The sequence below is a fragment of the Helianthus annuus genome, chromosome 3, assembly GCF_002127325.2.
Source record: "Helianthus annuus cultivar XRQ/B chromosome 3, HanXRQr2.0-SUNRISE, whole genome shotgun sequence".
NCBI classification, from domain to species: Eukaryota; Viridiplantae; Streptophyta; class Magnoliopsida; order Asterales; family Asteraceae; genus Helianthus; species Helianthus annuus.
The window spans coordinates 83,166,593-83,180,598 of NC_035435.2; the positions used below are offsets into that span (position 1 = coordinate 83,166,593).

General features: G+C 39.8%; 1 pseudogene; it reads right to left on the reverse strand.

Moving 5' to 3' along the window:
• Positions 1-762: 762 nt before the first annotated feature.
• On the reverse strand, positions 763-9,576 carry LOC110920161 (annotated as a pseudogene).
• Between the last annotated feature and the right edge of the window lie 4,430 nt (positions 9,577-14,006).

Here is a 14,006-nt window from a genome sequence, read left to right on the forward strand (position 1 = left end):
GTCGGGAATATCCACGCCACATTAAAAGTTAATACTTATAGGGTTATAAAAGTATTCATAGATTTGTTACTTAGGTTTTAGTTATGGGTCATGTAGTGGGTTTGGTAATGGGTAATTTTAAATTTGAAAATAATTTTTAGTATAGCTTAATAAAAGTTATATATGCATTATATATAAAAAATAATAAATATAAATGTATAATTTTTATTCGAATTTCGAATCGAATTTGAAATTATAAATTCGTATTCGATTACTTGACTCGAATTGAATCGAATTCGAATTCTTTTAATCGAAACGAATTCTTGATAATCGAATCGAATTTAAACGAATTTCGAATTTTTCGAGTTCGAAACGAATTCTGAACACCCTAGTTATGGACGTTTAAAAAAATAGGAGTGAAATAGCATGTAATTTGCATATGCATAATCTTTTTATTCTCTTTAACAAAATTACTCTTCACTCTTGATTTCTTTTGTAACACTTCTCACTCTATAATAGCTTCTTACACTTCTTATTTTTATACACAATGTAGAATAATTCAACCCAAATATATAGATATAAAATAATTCAACTATACTCAGTTACATCTCGAATAGTTTTAAATATTAAATGTAGCATAAAGCATAACACGTACAACCTAACATACTGATGTGGTCCTTCAAACAAAAAAGATGAAAGGCCATTTTCCATCCATTTCCGAACTGATTGTAAAACTCAGAACAATCCCTAGCAAGGAATATGAATATGTAGCAGCACCCACAATTAGAGACAGCTTGTAAATCCACGTAATCCAGAAACAACACCGCCAACATGTGAACAAGAAGACATCGCTGGTCGACTCCTATATTTGAGGTTAACATCCTTTAGTCGGATTCCGCTACATGGCTTCCCTTTGCTACAATCAAATTTCACTGCCACTTGTGTTGCTGATGTTCCATGCACATCCTCATACACAACGTTGCTGATCTTTACTCCTAAAACATGATTGGGGCAGTTCTTTTTGTTTTTTTTGGGTAAAGGGTTACCCCGGTTAAATTTTATTTCACACAAACAAACAAAACAAGTGAGGGCCTAACGTGACCCCCAATTCTCAAACATGACATGCCACATTTGAGTCCAACAAGCAACAAAGCAAAACAAAGAAAAACAACTAGTCTCAAAGGACAAACCAATGCCAAAAACACACCAAGCCCTTAGCCGCAATCATCATCGTCTATCAACAACCCTCGCGGTAAGCTCCATAAGTGTAACACTCTCGTCGCTTGGACTGATCTTTTGAACTTCATAGAGTGCATCTTCATCCGGACCGTGTTTAGAATGAGTTCTACTAGCTGGCTCGCACTCCTCTTCTTACTAGAAAACAGCCGCTGGTTCCTCTCTTGCCATACAAAGTAGACCGCCGCACCAACCACAAGCCGACCCACAATATGAAAAACCCTCTTCGAATCCGCATGCTGAAGTAAATGGTTATAAACCGCATCCCAAGATGAATCAATAGTTCCCATATCCACTAGATCTCGCACACCATGCCATATGCAACAAGCATATGGGCACTCAAAGAAGAGATGCTCGTGTGAATCTGGACCAGACGTACATAAGGAACAACACATTAGATTAAAGTTCATATTCCCCGAAGACGCCCAGCTCATCATAACATCCTGAGTCTTTAATTTCTTTTTTATAAGAAGCCACAAGACAAACGAATGCCTAGGAATAGCTTGAGGAAACCACACAATATTAGCCCAAGGAACCACACTTTGACTAGTCCGAATCTCCTCCCATACCATCGAAGTCCCGAAGTCTACGATTGAACCCTGACTAGATCTCCACACAACCCTATCCTGTATACTGGGATTCAAGTTAATAGCCCGCATGGTTAGAAGGCCCGGAAATCGCTGAATCCAAGCATTCGGCCACCTCCATCCTCCGAACTCCCACAGCTCCGCAACCTTAGTTTGCATACCAAACCCAGCATTAGCAATCATCCTCGGGGTCAGAAAGTAACTCAACGGACAAGCATCGTCCCAAATATCAAACCACGCAAATGTTTTAAGACCGTCCCCAATTTCCATCCAAATATGTTTCCGAATAATTGGGCGCAGTTGCAACATTTTCCTCCAGCTCCAAGCGACATTATTTTTGACCGGAACATCCCAGAAACTCCTATCACGTAAATGATATAAATGAACCCATTTAACCCACAAGGATTCTCTACATGTTAGGAGACTCCATACATGCGAGACCATGAGAGCATTATTCATATCCGCCACCCTACGAACACCCAATCCCCCTTCCTTTTTCGGAAGACACAGACTACTCCACTTGACTTTAGCTTTACCTTTGATACTATTGCCCTGAGCCCACAAAAAACGTCTCATCTTTTCCTCTAGCTCCATAGTGACACGCTTAGGTAAGACGAACACCGAAGCCCAATAAACATGCATAGATGATAAAACTGACCGAATTAGCTGGAGGCGTCCTGCAAAGGACAAACTCTTCACTTTCCAATCAGTTATCTTTGCCTCCATATTCTCCACTATCCGCTTACAATCTCCGTACACGAGTCTACTTGTAATTAGCGGAACCCCTAAATATCGGACTGGAAGAGTGCCCTCCTCGAAAGGCATGAAACTGCGGATGAGGCCCTTCACACTATTCGACACATTTGCAAAATAAACGGTGCTCTTAGACATGCTTGGAACCAACCCCGACATGCTCTTAAACAGGTTTAAAGAATCCATAATGACCTTAGCCGAGTTCTTATCCCCTCTCGCGAACATGAAGAGATCGTCAGCAAAACACAAATTGATTATCCTTTGCTTCTCACACTTGTTATGGAATCTAAATTCCAAAGACAAATCAACTTGTTTCTGCAATATTAAGGTTAAAACCTCCATAACCAACGTAAAAAGGTATGGAGATATCGGGTCACCTTGCCTCAACCCCCTTTTTCCTTTAAAATAACCATATAAATTCCCATGTAAGCCCACCGAGAAGGAAGTAGTCGAGACACACACCATAATCCAACTAACCATTTTCGGATGAAAGCCAAATCCCATAAGAATCTGCTTCAAAAAATTCCAATCAACCGTATCATAAGCTTTTTGAATATCCACCTTAAACGCACATCTCGGTGGCCCATGATTTCTATGATAGTTGTGCATTAATTCCTGAGTTAAGAGGATATTATCAGAAATCCTCCTCCCAGGAACAAACGCCGATTGGTTGATGTTCACAATGTCTGCCAAACCCTCTTTTATCCGATTCGTGACAATTTTACTAATACATTTATACAATGTATTGCAACAAGAAATAGGTCTATAATCCGAGATCGAATCAGGAGTAGCCACCTTTGGGATCAGCGAAAGAATTGTATGATTCAGCTCCCTCAGCAGTTTACCATTAGTAAAGAAATCTTGAACCGCCCTACACACATCCTTGCCAGTGATATCCCAAGTTTTCTTAAAGAACATAGAGGTATAACCATCCGGGCCAGGCGCTTTATTACCAGCAAAAGAGAACATAGCTTGCTTAATTTCATCATCCGTCACCTCACGCACCATACCACTAGCTTTGGCAGAAGATAACACATTTCGAAATAAGTCCGGAGCCGGTTGCAATGAGATATCCCCCACCGAACCAAAAAAAATAGTATAGTGGTCCACCATGACCTGCGGAACCGATCCCCCTTCATGCAACGTTTCATTCCTGTCTCTAATAGAAAAAATCCGGCTTCGATGGTTTTTCGTTTTAACAACGTTATGAAAGTATCTAGTATTCGAATCCCCAACCTCAAGCAAGTCTACCTTGGACTTTTGTTTCAGAAACATTCCTTCATCACGCACCGCATCTTTATAAAGCTGAAGTAACCGGCCATGTTCACTAATAAGATTTCCATTTAACGGGTCCCCATCCATACTAACCTGGCACTCATCCAATTGCTTACGCATATTAATAACATTCTGGTGCAAATTTCCTTGTTGATAAAGAATTTTTCGAAGCGGAGCTTTAAGCAACTTCAACTTCCGAACAACCTGAAACATGTGGTGCCCATCAATACAAGTACTCCAAATTCGCTGCACCTCCTCCAAGAACCCACGTTTATCAGCCACTAAGTTAACAAACTTAAAGGGCTTTGGCTTTTCTCTCGAAACTTCCGGTAACTTTAGGATACACGGAGCATGATCCGAAACCCTATAAGGGTGGAAATACGCAGCAGCATTTGGGAAAACATCTAGACAGTTAATGTTGCACATGACCCGATCAAGTTTCCTAAATATAATGCCACTATCCTGATGCTTATTCGACCAAGTAAAATGAAGCCCCGAACTATTAACGTCGAACATCTCTATCTCATTAACACACTCCTTGAATTCTCTATTTCCGATATGGAACGTAGAAGATCCAACACTCGTATCCTCATAAGAAAGATGTGAGTTAAAATCACCCATCATCACCCAAGGTTTATTCCTCATAAACGACCGATGCATCACTAAATTCTGCCACAAATCCCTTCGTTTCTTATAATAATTGTCCGCGTACACAAACGAAACAAATATAGATTTTTGATCTAATTTAAACAACACCTGCGTATGAACAACTTGATCCGTTTGAGCGAGAATCATCACATCCACAACATTAGCATCCCATCCTACCAGAATTCTAGTACCCTTACTACAAAGAGCCGTGTTAGAAGCCCAACTCCAAGAACGACAAACCTTTTGACAAACCTCATAAACCTTCGAAGAGTCCACATGCGTCTCCATAATCGCACAAACATGCAAATGATTATCTACCATTACCTGACGAACCTCCTTCTGTTTAAGGGAGCGGTTCAACCCCCTAATATTCCAGGAGGCAATACTACCCATGGAAACCACCATCTCCGGGTGTGCTTGCACCCTCAGCCCCTTGATTTACCTGTTTCTTCTCCATGTTATTTTGGAATATCATCCAAAAGATCATCAATACCCACATCATCCACTCGGACTTCCTCCGCATTAGTACTAATTGACTTTCCACGAATGATCTTAGCCGTTTGAGAACTTTCCGCTGGTCTATCTTGTTGACGATCTCCAACCCCCAAACTGACCTCATCAAGTTCTTGACCCTCTTCACCCAGCACCTGAAACGGATTAGAAGTGGATACTTTGTTATCAGATTGCACCCTACCCTGTGAGTTTGTTTTCTGTTTGCCTACCGGTCGATAAATAAACTTCTGCTTTTGATTGTTAATATGCACCCCCGGATTGCTTTGTTTTCTAACTTTTTTAGCATTCTGGAAGACCTCCTGACCTTTATCAGCCGTATCATCACCCGCTTTAACACTCTTTGGGCACGAGGCATCATCATGCCCAAACACACAACAAGCAGAACATCTCATGGGGACCCAGTCATACTCGACCTTTATTACTGATTTTGAAAAACCTTTCCCGTCTAAAGAAGGAACAGCCATAGTGATATTCTCCTTCAGATCCCTACTTGCATGGATATCAATCAGTGCTCTAGCAAAACTATTACGGCCCCAAGACTCCGCACACATAGTTGCCGTATAGGAATCCAGCATTTTTGGTGTCCCTATTTTCGAAGCTAACAGACTTAGGCCATCCTCAGTAAACGCAACCAATGGGATATCATGCATCTTTACCCAAACCGGAACCGTAGTGATGTCCTCCTTTTCTACTGTAACAGTTGGAGACCACTCCTTTAAAATTATCAGCACGTTCCTTATCATCCACGGGCCATCCTCCAACAATTGGTCAATCCCTTCTTTCGTATTAAACTTAAAGAAAAAGAATCCCTTGGCATTCATCATCAATTTCGTTAAACCATACTTGACCCAGAACTTTTTAGCAAAATAATCCACCACTGGAAACGCAAGCCTTTTCCCCAGAAAATACCCGTATAACGTGTGAACATACCTCTCAGAAACTTGCTTCACAGAAGATAGCGGGATGACAACATCAGCACCTTCAAACGTTTCATTCGATTCTAGAGTTCTGAAATTCACTTTAACATCCGCCTTTTTCCTTTGGACCACATTAGCAAACGATCGTGTCTCATGACCCTTATCAGCCGTCTCATCCTTACTAGCCATCGAAGAAGAGGCTCCAGCAGCAAACACGTTTTCCACCGGTTTAGAAATACTCATCAACCCATCCAAAATCGAAGTATTCGATGTAGAATACATACCTCTTCTAGGAAGCAAAGGGTTACCTTCAATATTAGTTACACGTAATCCAATTCCACGAACTGGAGCTGTTCCAGGTGTAGAAAGTTCCTCAACGACAGGTTCATTCATGTACTCAGCACCATCAACATTGATCGGTTCATTAGGGAAATCCTTGAACAAGTTCGGTGGTTTACCGCGATCATGCAGGACACCGTCAGCAGAATCAGCAGGCTTGGAACGAACATCCATAGCGAATTACACACCTCTCACTTGATACCAGAACAACAAACAAACATGCACACGTAAACCCTACTGCCGCCACCAACAAACCGGAAACAAAAACCCTAAATCCTATAAACCCTAGAATGAAACCTGATCCCTTAATCGATTAAACCTGAGCACCAATCTAGCTAAATTAATCTCAGTTAACCGCAATCAGTGACTACCAGTTTAATAAATCAGGGTTCTTGAATCAAACCTAGAGCGGCGATTACAAGAAGAAACGAAAATAAACCCTAGTTCTAGATCGATCCCTAGTGCTAACGAGTTCGTTATAGAGTATTGGATGATCAATCCTCTAATCACAGACTGTTATACACAAGATCACGAAGAAAAACTTTGGATTCATGAGGAACAAAAATTGCCTATAGGAGAGAGAGAATTAGGGTTTTTTTATGCATCTATCTTTTTGTTTGGGCAGTAATTTGCATCTATTATGATTGGGTTTTTCACATTCACCATTGTTGAATGCTGAAAAACAACATTCTTCACAAACCCGTTGCTTCGCCTCGCCCATGTTTTAATCCTCACACCATTCTGAGTACCTATAAACGTTGTGCTTTTTACGACCACATTCTGGACACCGGGTTCTTGCAATTCCCAACCTAGACTGCCAATGCTGTACGCACAAATTAAGTCATCAATTGTTAGTTCGCATACTTAAAAGAATCCAAAAGAACTGAAAAAAGTGTATAGGTGTAAAACTGAAAACCAGATTAAGTTAACCAACTAATGATAATGATAAAATTTCAATACTTGGTAAATATCAAACAGTTTAAGATATCATGTCACCCAAGTGTACCTTATGCCATGACCTGGGCCACATGTCACCTTCTCAATCCAGATATTTGAATTTCCTGGCCCTATCGAGATGCAATCATCTCCGGTTGCGATCTTAGAATTCAAGATGGTCACACCTGTTGATGATATTAAATGGATTCCGTCTGTGTTCGGACTGAGGTCGGGTGCCACGATGCTCACTCCTTGTAGTTTAGCATTGTTGCATGCATAAAGCAGGATGTGAAACATTTGGCTGTTTACTGACCTCAACCTACTGATCACTATGTTTTTAGAATGGTAGATGCCAAGTGTCTGCAACACAAACATATATATTTTTATTAAATTATCACAAAAGAATGTAAACCAAAAATATGAAATTATAATTATTGTCATACCGTAGCTCCCTTAGGACATGCCTTTCGAGAGGATTTACAAGCCCATAAAGGAGCACCTTGGGCATCAAGGGTTCCACCAGAGATGGTAACATGGTTAACCCTGTGGAATTTAATCCATACTTCCGAGTTACCGATTGCATTGTAACTAGAGGGAGCCACCAAGGTACCATCTATCTTGAATGTGATGGCTTTGCTCTTACATGCATGGCCAGCAAATGTGACCGCCGCAATCAAATACCTCCCGGTGGCACATAAATGATGGCCGGATTAGTGGACACACATGCCGAATTCCATGCTTTTAGGAATGCATTTTTTGAGTCTAAGCGGCCATTGGCTTTGGCTCCGAAACTGAGGATGTTGTAGGTTATAACTTTTGCTGATGAGTATCGTAACAATAAAAAAAACAAGACTGGAACAACCAACTTGATACGTTTAATGAACATGATGGATCTCTCTTTGTACTTAATTTCGTACGTTTAAACAGTTAATGTAGACTGTGTAATGAGGGCCTCTTGATTTAGTTATTTATAGGCACTAACAAAGTATAAGATACGTGTAAACGACCGCACAATAAGGATTTGCATTACTGGAAATGATTGATAAGAAGAAGTCCGTATGTATAGCGGTACGTACTGATCGAATATCAGTAGTAACATGCAGGGAATATACTAATCAACTAGTATGTATAAGCCCTCTTATTTTAAGGAACTCACATGGGTTAGTGAAAATGTCAACTATTTATAAAGTATTCTACTAAGTTAACTATTTTATGGGTTGGCGAAAATGTCAACTATTATAAAGTATTCTACTAAGTTAACTATTTTATTTGGAGGAACTCATATGATTTACTTCTAGAAAATCAGATGTATTTTCAATCTCATATAAAGATAACAATTAGGTTTAACTTTGATAAATCAACAATTTTTGTAGCTTTATCTTATTGAAATTCATCATCATACTAAAAAGTAAGTTAACTAATGGATATATCAGGCATCTAGATATATATGACTGAGAAGATTTCAATTCATCGTATATGGGTAGCTAGTTGACGGTCGATTATTTGAGGATCCAAAGTCTCTCCACTACTACACATATGAGTTTTACTCATACCCAATCACTGACAAAACTGTCAGAGAAATCCAGTACACCCAAAAATATAGTAAATAGGTAGATTAAAAAACCTCGGCAATTCGTTTTTTCCCCCAATGGTTACATAGCCGAGGAAAAAACGACTATACGAGTAACTACAGATCTGGTCTTCTGTTGTGGGAACTCTTTGCTAATGGAAGATGTGACACTAGTTTGATAATAAAATAAGGGTTTACATTACTAGTAATGATTGATAAGAAGTCTGTTTATTTACGTACTGATCTAATGTCAAATGGATGGTAACATGCAGGAAATATTAATCAACTAACATTAATATAGTTAACTGCCATTTTAGTCACTGAGATTTCAATAAAATTATCACTTTAGTCCAAATAATTTTTATTCTTGTCATTTTAGTCTGAAAAGTTTTGTTTTCTTTCATTTTAGTCCTTTTCATTGACCACCACCGCCACCTCCCACCACCCATCCCATCACAACCTTCTATCATCGCCATCACCTGCCTGCACCGTCACCACCCACATACCCACCCCGCCACCATCACCACCCACCATTTCCACCATCACCGGCCACTTTTCCGACACCCACGTCATCAACCAACACCATCGCCATCATCATAAAACCAACAACGACCGCCATCATCTTCATTGTAAACCGGCACAACACCATCCCAATACTATCGCACCTGAAAAAAAAAAAAAAAAAAAAAAAAACAAAACAAAAAAACAAAAATGTGGTTTGGCCAAAATGTTGAGTGTGAAGGCCACTTGATCAAGTGGAGATTAGAAAATCCTTTCTTATCAACAGGATAAGAGGATAAGGGGACATGGGTCTGTGACCCATTATTCACGGATCTTGTTTTCTTCACTTTCCTCTTTCCTCAATCTTATATATATGACAAGTACATTGAGAAAGTGTTAGAAAGATTCAGCCTTAAAGATGCCAAGATTCGAAGCACACCTTTGTGAGGTCACTTTAAGCTTTCTAAAGTTCAGTCACCCAGATCAGATGAAGACAAAGCAGAAATGGCTAAAGTTCTGTATGCATCGGTAGTTGGTAGCCTCATATATGCAATGGTATGCACGAGACCAGATATAGCTCATGTAGTGGGAGTTGTTAGTCGGTTTATGTCCAATCCAGGGAGAGAACATTGGGAAGCAGTTAAATGGCTGCTAAGATATTTGAAGGGGACTTCAAAAGTGGCATTACAGTTTAACGGCAAAGAGGTTATTCTGAAGGGTTTTGCTGATGCTGACCTTGGTGGTTGTAAAGAATCTTACAAAAGCACCACCGGATATGTCTTTACAGTGGGAGGCACTGCAGTAAGCTGGATGTCTAGACTGCAGAAAAGTGTTGCCCTTTCAACCACAGAAGCAGAGTATATGACAGTTGCTGAAGCAAGCAAAGAGCTTATATGGTTGCAGAATTTTCTGAAAGAGCTCGGCAAGGAACAAGTTGATTGTGCACTGTTTTGTGACAATCAAAGTGCAATTCATCTAGCAAAGAATCCTGTCTTCCATTCGAAGACAAAGCACATACAGCTGAGATATCACTTCATCAGAGAGCAAGTTAGTGAAGGCACTCTAAAGTTGAAGAAGATCAAAGGAAGTGAAAATCCATCTAATATGTTGACTAAGGTTGTCACCTTACAGAAGTTGAAGCTCTGCATAGCTTCAACTGGCCTTCAGGATAATTGAAGAGGAGGCCGGGTAACTAGGAATGTGATAAGATCAAAGTTTTTACAGAGATACTGATGCACAGTTGAAGCGCAGGTGAAGATTATTCAGTGGCTTCAAGTAGGAGATTGTTGAGTGTGAAGGCCACTTGATCAAGTGGAGATTAGAAAATCCTTTCTTATCAAAAGGATAAGAGGATAAGGGGACATGGGTCTGTGACCCATTATTCACGGATCTTGTTTTCTTCACTTTCCTCTTTCCTCATTCTTATATATATGAGATTGTTATGTATCTGTAAATTGTACCAAGCTTAACTAATACAAATATTCCTTGTTACCGAGAGTGGATGTAGGTCAGAACCGACCGAACCACTATAAATCTTTGTGTTCTTCATCAGAAAAGTGTGTATGTGTGTGAGTTCTGTGTTCGTGAGTGTATTCTGATCCTAACAACTGGTATCAGAGCTCAGGCTCTTGTTGTTAAAACGAACAGAAACCGAACAGAAATCGATCAGATTCGAACAGAAACGAAGGTGTAGAAGAAGGAGATACCTGAAGGTGCAGAAATCTGAACTAGGGTTTCGATTTGCATCAGTTTCAACCGGTCCTTTCACGCCAGTTTCCTCTGTTCAGGTCCGCAGTCACTGTTCAGGGTACTGAACCAGCAACCGTCGCCGCTCAGGTGAATCATAGGAGTGATTCCGAAGCCGCCGGATTTCTGATCAGAAAACTGCCGTCACCACAGCCGTCAGAACCGCCGGCAGTTCTGCCAGCCTCCATCTGTCCAGCGTCGTCGCTGCTGTCTAGGGTTCCGATTGAACCCAGTCTTGCTCTTGTTTGAAACACAAACAGAAAAGAAGAAGAAGAAGAAGAAGAAGTGGAGAGCAGAGTTTTTTTTTTTTTTTGTTCTGGTGAAATTTGGGGAAGAAGGAGAACACGTCCGTGTTTTATTCTGTTAGAGAAATTGAAGTTTCATTTTTATCAGAAAGGCCTCAACTTTTATTTCTGGTAGAGAAATTAAAGTTTCAATTTTATCAAGAAAGGTCCCTCAACTTTGAACAAGATCTCATTATCCATCAATACTTGTCCCTTGCCATTAAAGCTTGAAACAGATAAGTTATTTGTTTCTGATTATCGCTTTCGCTCGTATAAATTACCACTTAGCAGTACAAACCCGTCTGGTTAGTAGTAATTTGGTAATTTTTTTAATGGAAGAAGATAGTAAAATCAAGATTGATAAGTTCGATGGAAGTGATTATGGATTTTGGAAAATGCAAATTGAAGATTTATTGTATCAGAAAAGTTTGCAATTGCCTATGTCAAGTGAACAACCTGATGACATGTATGATGAAGAATGGATGTTGTTGGATAGACAAGCTTTGGGTGTGGTTAGGCTTTCCTTGGCAAAGAGTGTTGCTTACAACATTGTCAATGAAACAACCACATATGGTGTATTGAAAGCTTTGTCCAACATGTATGAAAAGCCATCCGCTTCAAACAAAGTATTCCTCATCCGACAATTGGTTAACACCAAGATGAAGGAAGGCATGTCGGTTACCGCTCACATAAATGAGTTTAACTCGATTATCTCTCGTTTAGCCTCAGTTGAAATAAAGTTTGAAGATGAAGTGCAAGCACTACTCCTTTTATCATCGTTACCCGACAGTTGGTCAGGCACAATCACAGCTATTAGTAGTGCATCCGGCACTACCAAACTCACTTTCGATAGTATTCGTGACTTGATAGTAAACGAAGATATCAGACGGAGAAGCAGTGGTGAGACTTCTAATTCAAGTTCTTTATTGTATACAGAAAGTAGAGGAAGAAGAAACGAAAGAGGACATAATCGAGGCAGGTCCAAGTCCAGAAAAAGGGGACAGTCAAAGAACAGAAAAGACGTTGAATGTTGGAATTCCAAAGAAAAAGGTCACTACAGAAGCCAATGTACAAAACCCGCTGCAAAGAAAGAAGTAAACAGTGTATCCTCGGAAGAACCAGGTGATGTTCTCATCTGTTCTGTTGAAGATTCAGTTGAATCATGGATTATGGATTCAGGTGCTTCTTTCCATGCTATCTCATGCCCAGATATGGTCAAGAATCTACGAACAGGCAACTTTGGTAGAGTTCGTTTAGCAGATGATCAAATGCTTGATATCACAGGTATTGGAGATGTAGACTTGAAGACCTCATTAGGAACTATATGGACATTGAAAAATGTCCGGGTTATTCCTAATTTGAGGAGAAAGTTGATTTCAGTTGGTAAACTGGATGATGAAGGGTTTAATGTTCACTTTGGGGGTGGACAATGGAAAGTGATCAAAGGCAATTTAGTGATTGCCAAAGGAAAGAAGCAAGGTACTCTATACATGGCAGAAGTTTCTGCTGAAGGTGTTCATGCAATGACCACCGGTCCGAGTCCATCAAATTTATGGCACAACCGACTCGGACACATGAGCGAGAAGGGATTGAAGATGTTGGCTCAGAAAGGTAAGTTTCCAGATTGAAGAAAGTGGAAACTGAATTCTGTGAACCTTGTGTTCTTGGAAAACAAAAAAGGGTTACTTTTGTAAAGACAGGGAGGGCACCGAAACCTCAGAAGTTAGAGCTTGTTCACTCGGATGTATATGGACCAACCTCAGTTATATCTCTAGGAGGCTCAAGATATTATGTTACTTTCATCGATGATTCAACACGAAAGGTATGGGTATATTTTCTTAAGCATAAATCTGTTGTATTTGATGCTTTTAAGATATGGAAATCTGCTGTTGAAAATGAAACTAACTTGAAGGTAAAGTGCTTAAAGTCTGATAATGGTGGTGAATACATAAGCAAGCAGTTCACTTACTATTGCGCCAAGGAAGGGATAAAGATGATCAAGACAGTTCCCGGAACTCCTCAGCAGAATGGTGTAGCTGAGAGAATGAATAGAACTCTAAATGAGACGGCTAGAAGCATGAGGCTAAATGCCGGGATTGTGACACCTGTGTCACCGCGACCATCAAACGAATACCAAGCCGATGAAATATTGTATTTCATACTTGGGATCTTGTATAAATATGTGTATCTTTTGCACATATCAATTCTTGTTCAATTTCAAACTCTACATCGCTTTCTAGAGAATTATACGCAAAATGGTGCGTAAACGTACTCAGTTTAATGCGACAAATACTCCGGAACATCAACATATACTTAACATACCTTAAATAACCTTTACATAACTTATAAATAAGTTTTGAAGGCTTTGGTATGGCAAAAACAAGTTAATTCGCTTACAGGGACTAAACTTGACAAACTGCAAAAGTATGCCAATTTGAACTGTAACGAACATTACGGAACATGTCCATAAGTTAAACATACCATAAATATCCTTTACATAGCTTAGAAATAGGCTTTGAGGGGTTTGGTATGCTAAAACAAACTTTTGGATCATTCAGGGGCTAAAAGTGTCAAAAAGTGCACAAGTTTGCACTTTCGCGCATAACTTACGTTCTGAATACATCCGGACATCCAAAAATTTATGTAAGCATCCTTATATTATGCCTTAGTGTTTGGCATGTGAAAAATCCCTTCGTCGCGCAATTTGGATCATTTTTCGCGC